Raw genomic sequence first — 15485 nt, 5'->3', positions numbered from 1 at the left:
TTATGGAGGGTAATATCCTTTGCTTCAAGTCAACAGATTGAAGATGTTTATCCCATCTATAAAATACCTTCACAGCAACATCTACACTAGTGCTAAAACAACTGGGCACCGTAGGCAAGCCAGGTTTACATATAAAATTTAACCATCACAGATATATAGAAAAAAGCAGAAGAAGCTGTTAACACCACACGTGTCACTGATATTGCACAGGGGTGTTACGTGCAATTCCTTTTAAAGGGTGCTGTGTAGAGTAGTAGGTTATATCAAGACTTGTTTCTCTGGGCTGTTTACATCAAAATTGTGTCTTATTTGCTTAAGTATGCCTTCCATGTTAGAGTCCATTTTAAAGACATTCAAAGCACTTCGGAGGTAACAGTATACAGGAACAAACCCAAGAATGGCATCAGGGAAATCTCAACCTGACTCGCCCAGTGCCCCTTAGAAAGCATAAAACTTGGTTGGTGAGCTAAACAGGTTGGAAAAACTTCCCTGAGTTCATTTCGTTATCCATCCACACATTTTATAATAAATCTGACCTGTCGATATAATTGACTTTGGTCCTTGGAACAGAGAAAGTGAGTGACTTGTTTAAAGTGACCTAGTGCAAGGCTTTAAAATTTCTTGACTCCAAGTCTGGCGTCCTTTATGCTACTGTTTTCCGACGTACATTGCCTGGGTGCAGTGGTCGACTCACAAACACCGAGAGGGCGCCGGGCTGCTCTCTAGAAGAGTCTGGGTCTGCAGAAGCTGTGAAGGAGGGGGAGCTCTGCAAGGCGGCCTGGAGAGGCCGGCGGCAGGGCGGCCCGGGTGAGGAGGGAGCGCCTGGTAGCCACCAGTGGGGCGCCGGTGAGATCATAGAGATTCTCAGACCTTCCAAGTTCCTGTACAAACCCCGGAAGTACAGTCTCCGGGACCGAGATCCTAGGTGACTTGTCCAGCTGTATACTTGTGTGCACGTGTCGGGTCACACTCCAGCGCTTCTCCCTCTTTTCTCTAGAGCAGAGCCGGCCGTTTTCTGGCTTCGGGGTGAAGAACCGGGGTTCCTGAGTGGGTTGTAAAGAGAGGGCAGATGCTAGAGTCGAGTTTGGGGGACGTGGGGGCGACGCCCCGCTCTCCGTGCGCAGCTGCGGCTGCCAGGTGCGCCCAAACACCCACGAGACCCCCATAGCGCATGCGGAGTGTGACTTCGTTGGCGCAGGGGAAGCAGGGTGGGCTGGATTTCCCTGGCGTTTGCTGCCATGCAAAGACATACCTGTCTCCGCAGCCTTGGCAACAGTTTGTCCCTAAACTGTTAGGCTTGGTTTGTCACTATTTTATCTCATAAAGTTAACATGCTTATGTAAATTCTTGGCCGCCCAGGTAATTTTGTTCTGTTTACAATACGTTCCTATCCCCCAGAGCCCAGGAGAGCCTTCACCTTGACTCTGTACCCTAAGTCAAGTGAACTTTGTCTTGAGCCATCATAGCCCAAGATATCAAAAGTTTGGTGTAACCCTGACTTCTGTAGTTCATGTTACTAGGAGCAGGAGGGTTTGCACATAGTGAAAGTGGAAAAGAAGCACATGCTTGGGAGAGGCCTAGGTTGCCTGGGAAGGTGCATCCTCACCAGAAGTTCTGCCCCTAGTGTTTCAGGCAGTTCTGCTACCAGGAGGTCCCTGGACCTCACAAATTTTGAACTTTGTCATTACTGGCTGAAGCCAGAGATGCACACCAAGGAGCAGATCCTGGAACTGCTGGTGATGGAGTAGTTCCTGACCCTACTGGAACGGGAGAGCTTTGTACTTAGATACAGGAGAATCATCCAGCTAAGAGGCAGTAGTTGTGCAGGAGAGTCTGAAGACACAGCTTGGATATGCAGGCCAGCAAGTGGGAAAGGGGTAATCCAATATTATGTTATAAAAATGCTGAATCCTGAGCTTCCAAGTATGGGAAGGGATAGAAGCAAATCAAGATTTTATGTCCTTTCTTTACTGGGGCTAAAGCAGTGTCTTTCTGTTTTTCTTCTTCAAAGATCTGCTCTTGAGACTGTGATATTTGTCTGTCTCCTAACTCCACTGGAAATTTTCTTTTTAACTGAATGCTGAGGTTTTAGCTATTAGCAATGATTTCCAAACCAATTGGGCCTGTTTGTAAAGGAGCAGTAAGTGTAGTGGTCAGACTGCAAGAATTTATATCTAGAGTGTACCGCTTACTAGCTCTGTGATCTTAGGCAAGTTATTTAATCTCATCAGAATCCTTTACATGTACAATGAAAAAAAATTTTTTTATCCTTAGGTTCAAGCCCATGCACAAAAGCAGAAAGTACTCTGGAAGGGGGCAAGATCTTTAACCAGAGAAGTCATTGAATATCTAGCTCAAGAATAACCCTTGGGAGCCCACCCCTCTATAGCAAAGTGGTGAGTATAAAAAAGAGCCTTCTGGGGAGAAGTAGTTTCTGAAGTGGCAATATGACATGCCTGTCTTTATGCTTTTCATAAGGACAGCCAGGTCTGATCTGAGTAGGAATAAGGCAGAAAATGCATCATACATGTAATGATGCTTTGCCATCAGTTACACAGAACCGAGAACTTAGCTTTGGGGGGAACTTCTCAGCTACCATCTTAATGGGGGCTTGGCCTTCGGATGTTCCTGCTCTTTACACTGTTTATTTATTTTTATATTTATTTTTATTATATTACTCCTTGAGTGACCTTTATACCACCATTTAATTTTTGGTCAAAGAAGCAAAGATGCAAGAACTATGCTTTCCATTTAACCTCCTATTTTCTATTAACTTTTGTAAAAATAACCTGTCAGGGTTAATGAGAAAAGGTATGCTGCTTTTACAAAAACTCAAATCAGAGAAAACATTTGAAAGATGAGGGGTATGCATATCATGAAACAACCACGTGAAAAAGATACACATTTCCCTCAGATTAATGTATGATACAATCTGAAAGGCACCTGTTTCCCTCAGAGTAACTTATTTATGGTCTACGGAACTTTAGTTTGCCATGCACAGTTTCTTGCTTGGGGAGACTTAATGAATACTCAGTTTCCTCTGAGGAATTAAGTGAATTGCACTAATAGTATCTCCTGTGACAAAGGGAAAACGAATTCTACCTGAACTTATTCCCATAGAAGCACTATGTTAAGTCAAAATGATGTAAAACACAAGCATTTAGGACCTGTAGACTTCTTCTACTTGGTATATTAAATTTGTTATGTTTGAAATTCCTATCAAAATATAAATATGGCCGTATATCCTATTATTAATTTCATCTGTATGAAACATTCAAGTATATTCCCTAGTCGTCTAGTCGTCTTCTTTTTTTTTTTTTTTTTTTTTTTTGGTTGTGCCAGATCTTAGTTGTAGCATGTGGGATCTTTAGTTGCAGTATGCAAACTCTTAGTCACAGCATGTAGGATCTAGTTCCCTGACCAGAGATAGAACCCGAGCCCCCTACATTGGGAGCATGGAGTCTTAGCCACTGGACCACCTGGGAAGTCCCTATTCTCTAGTCTTTTTCCCAGTATATTTAAGGCACAAAAAGTACACTCCAAGTTAAAGTACAAAATAAATCCAATCCTCTTTAGGCTGTCCTTCCAGAAGGAAAGATGGAAAACTGCATGATTGGGATATGGTGGGATATGTCTACTACTTATTGGTGGACAAGGAAAAACTGAGTTTGAGGGACCTCCCAGCTTTTAGTGTAGGAAAGTAGGAGTGGGGATCCTTGGTGTCTCTGTGTCAGATGTGTCTTCAGCCCATAGACAGGGCCTAGAGTAGTGCAGCTAAAGGAATGGTACTCACTGGCCAAAAATGTCTCTTGGATTATTTTCTCAGGTCACATTGGAACCTGATATTTAAAAAGACATTTGGGACATTTGATATTTAAAAACAAAGGAAATAAGATCAGATACGTGAAAGCCAGAGATGGGGAAAGTGATATAAGTCTTCTGCATACTGGCCTCTTCTCCCAGGTTGATTGACATATTGAATAGTTGTATCAGTCATTCAGCCAGCTAATCCCCTGATGTGTGGAGTTCCGTGGTTGTGAGAATTCAATAGAGATTAAAATTACAAGAGATTTTAGTCTAATGACAGGGGAAAATTCAATGGCCCTTCTTTATGTGATATATTCAGTGGGTGTAGCTGTATCAAATAGTGAGAAGATGTAAGTTGAGGAAATTAATAATTTGATTCTTTAGTCTAACATTATAATATTAAAGAAAAGCAATAAAGCATACCGTAAATATCAACCTGAGCTTTTTGGACCTTCCTCAACCATAGAACCAAGAGCCTCCATAAATCTAATTATAGCAGCCCCTCAGTGTTAACCTAACCCCAGCACATGCTTCTAAAAGTATTAATCGTACAGAGTATGTATTTATGAAGCCCTTCCTCTGTGTCATTAACTATACCAAGGACATATGCAGAGATAAGTAGAACATGAATTTATAATCTATTAAAGCAGAATAGGCTACATAAACAATAAGTAATTATATTATAAAGTCCAAATAATGTTAAAGCACATTAATTCTGACTGAAGGAGTCAGCAGAGTCTTCACAGAAAAGAAGACATTGGTGGTAGCTTTTAATAAGTACAACTTTGAAAAAAGGGAGAGAACTTGTTGACACCTTATTTGTAATTGTAATATACAAAGATGACATTCAAAACAAAGCAATGTGAGATTTCTTTACAAAAGAACACTTGGTGACAACACATATATGTGTGTGGATATGTATACACACCTACATATACAAGCATACATTTCTTATACATTATTACAAATCTATTTGAAAAATAGTGCCAAAATAAAATATGATTAGGAAGGCACATTATGCCAATAAAATATATGAACAGGGACTTCCCTGGTGGTCCAGTGGTTGGGACTTCGCCTTCCAATGCAGTGGGTGCAGGTTTGATCCCTGGTTGAGGAGCTGGGATCCCACATGCCTCGTGGCCAAGGGGCCAAAGCGTGGAACAGAAGCAATGTTGTGATGGGTTCAATGGAGACTTTAAAAATGGTCCACATAAAAAAAAAATTAAAAAAAAAAATGAACAGAGTTTTTTATATTGAGGTACACTTCTATTTTTGTGAATTGTCTGAAATGATATTAGGAAATAGACACAATCCAACATTGAGACAAGATTGCATACCTTCCAGGAACATCCTGTATGGAAGAGGGAAAATGGTTTGGTTATTGAACTTACATCCCATTTGTCTAATGAAAACAGGTTGTCCTTGTTGTATGGTCTGTAATTTACTAAGAAACAAACAACACCACAAAAAGTTGACCTCATTGTCTACGTGGATAGATCCTCTAATCAGTAATATATCCCTCAGGGGTGGTTCACCAGCACTTAATCGGAAAGGCCACACTCCAGAGGAAGTTAGCATTAAGCACAGCAATTAGCTCTATCTCCGATTAATAGCAGAGGTTTTACTAATTTACATACTGAATGTTAGAAGTGAGTTTTCATTGGTGGAATTTGTGATATTAAAGATATATAGTGACTAAAAGAATTTAGAGGCTCTTCCTTCTACCTTTGCATGAACATCTAGAGTCCTTCATGGCTCACCTTTTAGAATGTCACTCGAGGCTTGATTCGCAACCTTTTCTGATGTCAGAAGATTCCGTTTGCCTGATCCTGACTCTAAGATTAACTGCATCCTTAGCAACATTTCCTTCCAATGAACCTTTCACCCAAGATGTGAGAGGAGCAGCCGCGCAGACAGAGAAACTGGGAATTCATCATGCTCCCAGAACGGGCTATATGACTTTTGTCCATGCTTGCTGTCAATGTTTCACTCTTAAATTAAGGAAAATGTTTCTTATAAATATTAGGTTATAAGTATTAGAGGAAGCAATCATTTTGTATAGCTCATTCTAACAAATAATGAGCAAATGTCCAAATTTTATTTAACTCATTAATGGAGGAGCCAACAGAATGGTAGACTTGATTCCACGAGAATATACAAAATTGAAATTCATATAATTAGTGAGGGGAAAATGTTGCAATAAAATTGCTAAATTAGATACAAAATTGGTTAGTATTCTCTTCTGGGCAGAGGAAAATTTTATATCTTTTCAGTTTTCTATAGGTTAACCTCTAACTTTATAGGACTGTAAAACATTTGAAATCTAATCAATTGTAGGTCAATGTTAAATCTCCCGAGAGTCAAAATGTTCTAGCATATTTTTGCCTATTTCCAATTTTTGATAATTTTCCTGAACATTGCTAATAAATGTCTGTATACATAGCAGATTTCAGTCTAAAACCAGAACTGATAGCTGGGGGAGAGGAGCCCAAAGCCCTCATGAATCTCGATTGCTGGCTTCTGATACTTCTCAAAATGAGCCTAATAATTATGAATGAGAAAATTAGCTATGTTCAGTACATTACAGTCATGTTCAGTCTTGAGACCCCTCCACGTTTTCAGAAGTTGGCACATGTAGATATTTAAAAATCACAAGTAACTAGGAGCAAGATTGATGTAACATGTTTTCTGTTTTGTTTTGGGGGTTTTTTTAGCCAGGCTACGTGGCTTGTGGGATCTTAGTTCCCCAACCAGGGATCGAACCCGGGCCCACAGCAGTGAAAGCATGAAGTCCTAACCACTGGACAGCCAGGGAACTCCCAAGATTGATGTAACATGTTTAAAAGATTTGCCCTTTCCTTGGGTTTAGTCTGGGAAAACTCTTTATGTAACCATAGCGAGCAAAGCAACAACTTCAGGGTAACAGTGGATGCAGGGCACTCCCTGAAGAGGATAAAGATCTGAGCAGATCTTTGACAGCCTTTCTAGACTGTGCCCTGCTGGTCGTCTCCCCCATCCTGGTGGCCTCTGGCCAACTGCTGTTTGCCAGCCTCCTAGTTCAGTTCACAAGCCTCCTTTCCATTTCTAGCCCCAGGATGGTTTCCCCAACTCCTGAACCTTTCCCAACCTGAGAAGGAGGAATTCTTAACTTGCTCCCTTTCTCCAGGGCCCATCCTGCCTTCCACATCTCCCGTAAAGACTCTAACCACTGGGCCTCAGTGAATCTCCATACTTGAACTCCTTCTACATTTAAATCCAGGACTACATAATATATTTACATATTAACACTCTGTTGTTCATCAGTGTCAGGTGTTCTAGGTCTGTGCCCTAATTACATAATAGGCCTCTGGATTATAAAGATTATGTAATTTTTTTGGTATATGGTTCAGGCCCAAGGAGGACACTAATTTGCCCATTTTATATCTTCTGCAGAACAACTGACCCCTTGTGGACAGGCTCAGTAAAAGTGTGTACTTTACACATAAACACAGTAAATGGGATGGATATATTAGTCATTTCTCCTTAGACTCTTAAGACTCAGAGTTTTTCACAAATGATAAAGCTATCCATAGTGTGTACTCTTGTTAAAAACTCTGCTCGTGGTTTTCCCTTGTGTGATCTCATTTAATCCTCTTGATGCCCAGTGCTCTTAGTTTTCTTACTGTCCCCTAATTGGAAACAGATTTAGAGAAGTTAAGTGACTTGCTCAAGGGGCACTGCAGCACAGGAACCTGAATTCAGTGACCCCAAATTATAAGCTCTTAACCACTGTCCTATACTATCTGATCTCACTTATTGGATTTTTGATATAATTCCTAGTAAGTATAATTTGACAGATGTTTAGCCACTTTGGACGGGGAAGGGAAGAAATGTGAGGGATGTTTACAAGGCAGGGCTGGTTTTGCTCTGGACTCTGCTCTGTCATTCAGCTCTCCACATCCCCAAGGTGCCAGCCCTTCTGTGAACTGAAGGTCCTGGGTGTGGGGTTCAGAGGCTTCAGTTCCTACACATGTGAGCAGTGGTCAATTCTCCAGTCTCCTCAGGAAGCCATGGTTGCTTTGTGGTGTTGTCCTTGGTATTTGCCTTGAAACGTAGCATCTTCAATGTGGCTTTCTAAGATCTGACCATTAAGCTCATTCCAGGTGCTTTCAAAATAGCTTGCTTTCCCCTTTTCTACTCAGTAATAATCCCTTCAGTATCACAACACTGGTGTCCTTTCCACTCTTTCTAGGTGAAGTGATTTTGAATTTTCTCTGAGGTATCAAGAATTGAGAGAGAGGGACTTCCCTGGTGGCGCAGTTGTTAAGAATCCGCCTGCCAATGCAGGGGACACAGGTTCGATCCCTGGTCCGGGAAGATCCCACATGCTGTGGAGCATCTAAGCCCATGTGCCACAACTACTGAAGCCCACATGCCTAGAGCTGGTGCTCTGCAACAGGAGAAGCCACCACAACGAGAAGCCCATGCACCGCAATGAAGACCCAACACAAACAAAACAAAAACAACAAAAAATTAAGAAAAAAAAAGAAAAATTGAGAGAGGAAAAAGAATTGAGAGAGAGCTAGATTGTTTTAAGATATGCACGTCCTGCACTGTGAAGAATGGGGAATATCTGCCTCAGCACAAGAGAAACTCCAAAGTGAGCAACATTGTTTCTGTAGGGGCAGTGTTCTGAGAGTCTTGCTTTCCTGTGGTAATAGCCATGAGGAATCTGTTCCCAATACACCATGGTCTCTGCACAGTGGGACAAGGACAACTTTACAGTTCTGGCTGGTTTTTCAAAATTCCAGCACCCCACTTCATATGTTGATTCTCCATTTTGTGTCTGCTACTCCCTTTAATATTCCCAACCCTGTGCTGCTGACTGACTAAAGCAGCAACTCACTGAGGAACCTCCCTCAGAGCAGTGAGCTCACTTACTTTGATCGCCCCCTCTTCCAACTCTTCCACAGTAGAACCTCTTCCATCATTTAATCCTCTTCTGAGCTTAGGGTCATGCATTCTCGCAAATTTCCACTGCCTTCTGGCCCAAGCTCTTTGCCTTAACAGCTCCCACTTTTCGACCATCACTGTTTTCTGTGTTTCTTCCTGGTTTCAGTATATTCACGAGATCCTAAAGGCTAGCTATCGTGTTCCTTCCTGAGAAGGAGAGGGTTCTGGGAACAGAGTAGATGAAAGCACCCAGGAGAAGGGCAGAGGGGAGACAAACAGGTAGCGATGCTGACCGCCAACGGCCTACTTCCCGGGAACGCTCTTTATGGAAGAGAGCAATCATTTTTCTTTTCTGTTGTCATCTAGCACTCCTCCCCTACATTTTCAGTTAAGAGGTCCTTTCAGGTTGGCAAGAGGCGGGTGTTCGAAACTTTTTTTTTTAATTTCAGAGATCCAGGAACTGGGTTTAGTGTTAATTGTCAAAGCACAGTTACTGCTTTCACCGCCTTTAGTCCCGAACCGCTCGAACTGAACACGCAGCGTACCCAACCGCAGGGTAACTGGGAGACGCTGCGCACGTGGGCGGAGGCGGGTCGCGGGCGCGCGCTCGGGGGCGTGACCTCCGGGAGACGCCGGAAGCCGTTGCGCCGGAGCGTCCGGTTCCGGGGGCCGAACTTGTGCGTCCCTCTCAGGTGAGTGTATGGGGGCGTCCCTCCGCCTCAATATCGGATTCGTCCTTGCGAAGCCCCGGACGTGTTGAGCCGCGTGGGGCAGCCAACACTGGCCCTGGTTCCGGCTGGAGGACGCCCTGTGCCCGGGGAGGTTCGGGGCTGCGCGGCTGGGAGCAGACGTCTGTCTGGGAGGCTCCGGAAAGGCCGGCCCCAAGGCCCGCAAGACAGGACCCTGTCCCGGGACTGGGGACCCCCTTCTTGGGAACCATAATTCCGAAGCTCTGACTAAACCAAGGCAGCCAGCACTGTGTGAAGCGAAGTGGGATTTCGCTCTCAGTTTTGCCAGATTAACACGAAAACATCAATAATTTTCTAGCTGTGACTAGTAACTTTTCCTCTCCCACAGGTTGGATCATATGTATTCAAGTATGGAAAAACGGTGCCAAGTGATAACTTGAAAATTTGCTTTAGGTTAGGGGCCACATACATGTATTTAATGCCGGATTTGGAGGAACCTTCCTCCATTAAGTGCAAGCCTTCATTCCACACACACGCCCCAGCAATTATATATTCTTATCAGCCTTCATTCCACACACACACACCAACAATTATATATTTTTACTTATCTCCGTAACATACTCCACACTTTCCATATTTGTTGTATTTATTGATTGCTCCTACTAGAATGAACACTCCATGATGGCAGGGATCTTTGTACGCTAATGCATCTCAAACACCTAGAACAGTTTCTGTACAAGGTAGGCCTCTAAGAAATATTTGTGGATTCAGTGAATTAATAAAATTAGTTACCCTGGTTACAGGTCTTCTTTCTTGTGTGCATTCTTCGAAGTATATGCTGTGTATCCCTTTATCACTTAATTCTTATTCCCCAGGGTGCCCTCAGAAGCCTCCAGTTGAAACTCCAGCAGAAGCCAGGAATGATGGCCGTGGACACAAGAAAGTCTGCTGGCCAGCTGTTCCAAGCCCCATGGGGTCAGCAGGGGCCTGTGATGGTGAAAGTGAAGTTGGAGGAAGACCACCTCAGGAATCAGGGTCTCAGCCTTCCAGAGAACCAGCCTCCTGCCTGGGAGATCTTCAGGCAGCAGTTTAGACACTTCTGCTACCAGGATTCCCCTGGTCCCCAAGAAGCACTGAGCCGTCTCCTGGAGCTCTGCCATCAGTGGCTTAGGCCAGAGACACATACCAAGGAGCAGATTCTGGAGCTGCTGGTGCTGGAGCAGTTCCTCTCCATCCTGCCCCAGGAGCTCCAGGCCCAGCTGCAGGAACATCATCCAGAGAGTGGGGAGGAGGTGGTGACCATGCTGGAGAATCTGGAAAGAAAGAGAAATGTACACATAGGAAGAGACTAGTATGATGTGGTTGCGGGGAACTGGGAGCAAAACTTTCTCAAGTGTGAAGGCTCTGAGAGAACAGTGGGAAAACCTAGCATTCAGCAGGGAACTGAGCTTCTTGCTAAGCCAGTCAGGAGGGGAAGAAGGGGAAGGGTCGGAAACAGCAGATTTGGGGATGGTGAGTAAAGATACTGAAGGCATCGTGCTCCTTTACTGGTCATTCATCGTTCACAGCAGCAAAGACGTAGGTGGTATCACACATGAAAACTAAGTTCGGTGAGGTTGTGTAACTTAGCCAAGGACACATAGCCAATAAATGAAGTGACAGAAACAATATTTGATCAAACTTTACTTTGCTTACCTTTCTGGCTGCCTCTCAGCGCCCTAGGGCCTGGTTTCTAGCTTCTTCCTCCTAGTCTTTGTCGGGGGATGTTTCTTGGGGACTCCTCCCTGAGGTTTGGTTCCTGTTAAATTCATGAGATCCTTACAGGCCTAATGAGTGCTGCTTGTCTCTAGCTTTCAGCCTGTGCTCTGGAACAGAAGATCCTTTTGCAGACAGTGACACTTAAGACACTAGATGAAGAATCTTCATGTACCAGAGTTCAACCTCCAGCAGTCCAGTTCAAGGGCAAAGGACCTGAGCCCCACGCATCAGAGGAAAGAGGTGAGGCAAGAATTTCTCTAAGGAATTTGGACTGAAATCAACTCCCCTTTGGTTTTTTTGTGGAGTGTGACTTGTTAATTCCTTGTGATGAGAGTTGTTAAAGAGTGACAGAGCTGACATTTTAGGTAATAATGATTAACAGGTGATAAGTCATCTCAGACCAACCTCAGCAGTATGTTGGTTTTAAACATCCACAGTTGAATTTTCTGCAGATTGTCTATAGCAAATGTTACTTTCAAGTATTTTGATGCTTACATAAATAGACCCTGATAGGATATTAACATTGTAAAACTACATTGACTTTTTTGAAAGTTACCTCTTATTATTACCAGAGAAGTATATATGCATTGTAGAAAGAAAATACAGAGTTGCAAAATAAGAAAGCAAATCATGATATTCTTATCACCCAGAGATTACGATTGATGACTTTTTATTTTATATCTGTATATCTTTTATGTGCACATGTGTGTATACACACATACACACATTCCTTTCACCAAAAAGGGATCATTTCTATGTGCTATTTTATAATCTATTTTGCTCAGTTAATAATCTTCCCTTTTCCCTGTCAATACATCTTAATGTTATCTAAACTCAATCCAAATTCAAACTGGTCCATTTTTTTCCAAAATGTCTTTAAAGCTGATTTGTGCAAACCAGGATAGAAGCCAGGGTCACATAACACATCTGGTTGTTATGCCTTTTAATTCTTTTTTACTTTAGAACAGTTTCACTGTCCCATTTTCCCTCTCACAGCCCAGACTTTTTGATGAGCCCAGGCCAGTCTCCTACCCTCTGTATTTTTCTGGTTGCTTCCTCATTGTATCATTTATTTTGCTGCCCCTGTACCCTGGATTTCCATAAACTGGAAAAAAGATGGAAAGACTCAAGTTAAACATTTTTGGCTAGAATTAATATTAGGTAAGTAGACATGAATACCTGGGTGACCCACTATAAAATCCCTGGCTGGCTTAGGATGATGACAGTATGATCCCTCCATTGAACAGCTAATTTTTCCCCTTGTAATGGTGTGGTGTCACTTTGGCAGTTTGTAAATGGCCAGTTTCCTATCAACAAAATACAAAATATTTGAGAATTCTTGTGTGGGTCAACCATTTTATTAAGGGTTACAGAATGATTTTATAATTCTTTCATTCCTTCTACATTATTAACTGGCATTCTTCTTTATAGTAAAGAAATGGTCAAATCATCTATTTGTTGATTAGATTGACTTGACTTCATATTAGACAGTCAAGATTGACGCTTAGTTTTCCCCCTTTATTTACCAATTTTCATATTCAAGGAATGGTTTAATAGGTACCTCAAATGGCAACGTGAGATTTTAGGACTTTCTCTGTGTTAGTATCATTATGGACTTAGTAATTTTCATTGAGTCAGTGTGTTTCAATCTACCAGTTATTACTCTTTTTAATGCTCAGACTGACACATCTTTGCCTTGTATGGATGTCTCACATCTTGCCCCTGTCTCTTTTTGCCATGACCCTATGAATTTTGAATCCTTGCTTTCTGAACAAAATTAATTGTTCCAGGCTCACCTTGTACTTTCCCTAGACCCAGATTCTGTATCAACCCTTTCTGAAGGAGCCTTGATTCTTCTTAATGGAGAATGCTACTGAGGTATAAAATCTGGGTGCTAGGGGAGTTCTTTACCACTAGGGTAACAATACTTCTAGCACATTTTATGGGTAGAGCTAGAAGTACTTTTTTTTTTTTTTCTAAAAAATATGAGTTCACAATGGTGTATTCACACTACAATGTTCCATTATTTTTCTATATTTTATTTCTGCATTTACTTTTGTTAATTCCTTCCTTATGTTCTCACTTGTTTTTTAAATTTATTTATTTTACATTGTAGTAATTTGTATCAGAGGTGTTCCCAGGAAGCATAAGGAAGGGGAATGAGACACAGAAGGGAGAAAAGCCAGTAAAGTGTTCCTAAATGAGCAAGTTATCTTGGTTAATTAGTTGTCCTTTTTATTTTTTAACTTTTGAGCTGGATTGATCTATATATCTGTTACTAATATAAATATTTGATGCTACAGATGAACACAGGTTTTGATGAATCCCAAATGTTTTGAAATGTAGTGTTTTTGTTATTTTCTAGAAAATCGGAAATGTATGCTTGTATTTTGCCTTTGAACCAATAATTGGAAATTTTAAAATTTTCAGATGGAAGGGCTTATTTTCTGATTTTGTTATTAATTTTAGATTTATTCTATTGTAATCAGAGAATGTTTGTGTTGTTTTTACACCTTTGGGACTTTATTATGGTTTTCCTATGACCCAAAAAATAGTTTTCATTAAAGGTCACTCCACATCTGAAAAGATGTTCTATTTTCAGGATACAGAGCTTGATATACATATTTATCCATAAGATTTAATTTTGTTGATTTCATTTTGTAAATCTTCCGTATCTTTATTTTTTTGCCCATTTGGTGTTTTTTCAGACAGAGAAAGGATGATTAAAGTCTGTTATTTGTTTTGTCTCTTTATGTCATCTATAATTTCTACTCTAGGAAAGTTGCTCCTCTGTTATTTTCTGCATAATTAGACATATCTGTTCCATTGTCACTGTAAATTGTATATTTAGCATTATAAAGTTCTCTTCTTTGTCTAATTTCATGCTTTTGGCCTGAATCTCTCCTTTTTTCTGAAACAGATCATGATGCCTTCTTTCTTTTATTTGCATTTGCTTAATTTTCTCTTGTTCATCATTTATTCATAACTTTTCTCTATCATTTTATTTTAGATGTGTTTCTTGTATATATAATAGAGTTGGGTTTTGCTCTGTGACCAAATCTATTTTTTTTCTTTTTCTTTTTTTTTTTTTCTGGCCATGCTTTGCTGCTTGCAGGATCTTAGTTCGCCAACCAGGGATCAAACCCGGGTAGTGAAAGTGCCAAGTCCTAGCCACTGAACCACCAGGGAATTCCCTAATTCTTTTCTTTTAATCGTTAAGTTAAGCCATTTGCGTTTATTGATAATAAGTATAAACATATATATACACATATGCATAAATACTTATCTGTGTATGTTCATGTATGTATGGATATACATATACATGCATATGATTTTAAGTGTGTGGTTTGTTTTCCCTCCTCTTTTTTAAATTGTAGTAGTTCTTATAGTTAGGAAGCTTTGTATTTTTGTAGTAGTGGTACATTAGTTATCAATTGCTGCTTAATGAATTACCACAAACCTAGCAGTTAAACGACACATGTTTATTGTCTCATAGTTTCTATGGGTCAAGAGTCTGGGTATGGCTTACCTGGGCCCTCTACTTCTGGGTCTCTCACAAGGTTGCAGTCAAAATGCCAAAGATGGGATCTCATCTGAGTTGTGACTGAAGGATCCACTTCCACCCTCACATGGATGGTGGCAGGACTCAGTTCTCTGTCAGTCACTCACATAGACACAGGGCCTCAGTTCCTTGCTGGCTACTGGCCATAACCCACCTTCAGTTCCTTGCCACATGGGCTTCTTCATATGGTGGCTTTCTTCATCAAAGCCAGCAAACCAGCAAGGGAGAGTGTCAATAGAGAAAATCTCATAGTAGGTGGAACTTACAGTCTTAGGTAATCACAGAAGTGACATCCTATCAATTTTACCATACTCTATTGGTAACTTGGCCATGCTTTATTCTTTCTCACTCCCACACCTGTATTACTCCCATTCCTTCTACTTGGCTGACCTGTTTCTCTGAACCCCTGACACTAAATAAAGAAAAGACATAAAATCCTCTGTTAAATCTAAAATAAAGATTAACCCTCCTACCTGTCTGTTTCTTAATTTTGAGTTGCCTTTTCTCCTCGAGTTAAATGATGTGTTGTTTCAGATGGTGGTGTGAGGACTGAGAACCTGACATTAGAAGTGAAGCAGGAACATTATGAAGAAATATTATGGTGTAGGGAGGGGTCTGATGGACATCACGAAACTGTGTGTCAGCATGCCACATACAGAGGAGACAGTGAGCCTAGTGGAAGTTTGGAGTTGCAGGATGGGGATGCCACAGGTGAAAAAACATATGAATGTGATGAA

The sequence above is a fragment of the Leucopleurus acutus genome, assembly GCF_964270905.1.
Source record: "Leucopleurus acutus genome assembly, chromosome: 10".
NCBI lineage: Eukaryota > Metazoa > Chordata > Mammalia > Artiodactyla > Delphinidae > Leucopleurus > Leucopleurus acutus.
This window is presented reverse-complemented; position numbering follows the sequence as displayed.